General features: G+C 44.8%; 1 pseudogene; it reads left to right on the forward strand.

The window, feature by feature from the left end:
• LOC124461670 lies at positions 1-1,152 on the forward strand (annotated as a pseudogene).
• Positions 1,153-1,523: the final 371 nt, after the last annotated feature.

Genomic DNA, 1,523 nt, shown 5'->3' on the forward strand with positions numbered 1-1,523 from the left:
ATGTCGCCGCTAAATACCGCATTGTTGTTCCTGGCATTTGTGAATATAAAAGCCATTACAGGCTCGGATCTATACCAAGTGAGCTCGGAGGATCTAAAACATTTTAAACAATGCGTACGGGGAGCTCAACGTCCAAAATTCAGTGATGCCTTGGGCGGTCTGCTTTAAGTTTAATACAACGCTTCGATGAGCGCGAGAATGTGAGTTTTGTTGATGATTTTGTGGCTGTGAGAAGTGAAATGGCAGCTGGCAGGTCGTTGGCAAATGTGCTAGACACAGATCCGGTCGATTTCCGTGGCATATTGGAGAATGCCGGTGCGGTGATGGGTCAACGTAGCCTGGAATGGCATATGGATGGACTTTATCCTGGTTTAATGTTTAAAATAGGACCCACTGCCGATGCCAATAGTGTGGCTGAATTCGTGCTAGCAGATGAGGGGCCCAGGATGAGCGACAATTTGGTTTGAGGATCCCACGGCAGGTATGATGACTATTATCCTATGTTTACGTTTTCGAAATGTAACTTCCCATACTTGCAGGTCGTCTACTGGCTAAACAATATATGTTACCATTTCTGTTGGGCTTAAAGTTCAATTTGGTTGCCTTGGTGCCACTGCTATTTGCTGAATATGTTTGCTGCTCAAGAAATCCCTTTTCCTGGTCAAAATGGCTGTCTATGTCAGTAGCTTTTTGGGTCTCGGTGGAATCCTGGGATCGGCAGGATTTGGCGGCGGTGGCTTTGGTGGTGGCGGCAGCTTTGGCAGTTTCAGCGGTGGCAACTTTGGCGGGGCATTTGGTGGACATCGACCTTTTGGCCATTTTCCGGGCAAAACTACAGTCTATGGTCATGGCGATGAGCTGCATCATCAAAGACGTTCATGAGCCTACTCCACCATATAAACGCAGTGAGCGTAAAGTTCGATTTGATCAACCACGAGAGGCATCGCAGCCTTCTCCCATGCTACCAAGCGTCCTTTTGAAGATCGCTTCTATGATTATGAAAATCAACGCAGACAAACAAATAAATTACTCGCTGAAGTGGAGGACACTGCTGGCTCTGCAGAGAGTCTGATGCGAAATTTCCAGAGCCCCAGCAGCAGTTTACCCAGCGGAATGAATGGCTGGCAAGTTGTGGATGTCAGATCACTTTAGTTTAAAATTAAAAAATAGTTCTACTTAATTATAATTAGTCAAAGTTTGGCAAACGTTTTGAGCGCTTTCCAAAAACTGAAAGTTTACTTATGCAAAACTTTTTGTGGCTGAACTCCAAGTTCAGCGGACCGCAGATAGACCGAAAAATAGACAAAGTTTTCTTATTTGATTCCTATCAAGAGCGCTTGAGAGTGTCGCGCTTTGACAAACATGTTAATTATTAGCCCAAAATCAAATGCAATGTTCCCCCATTTGGGTAGCCCTTATAAATACTGAGCTGAAAAAGTGTGTGGGGTTTATTTGAAGTTTATAGTTCGTTGCGTGTGTTTGCCTGTGTGTATTCCCCCTGGAGAATATGTGGCGTCGTATGT

Source organism: Drosophila willistoni, unplaced genomic scaffold (genome assembly GCF_018902025.1).
Source record: "Drosophila willistoni isolate 14030-0811.24 unplaced genomic scaffold, UCI_dwil_1.1 Seg587, whole genome shotgun sequence".
NCBI lineage: Eukaryota > Metazoa > Arthropoda > Insecta > Diptera > Drosophilidae > Drosophila > Drosophila willistoni.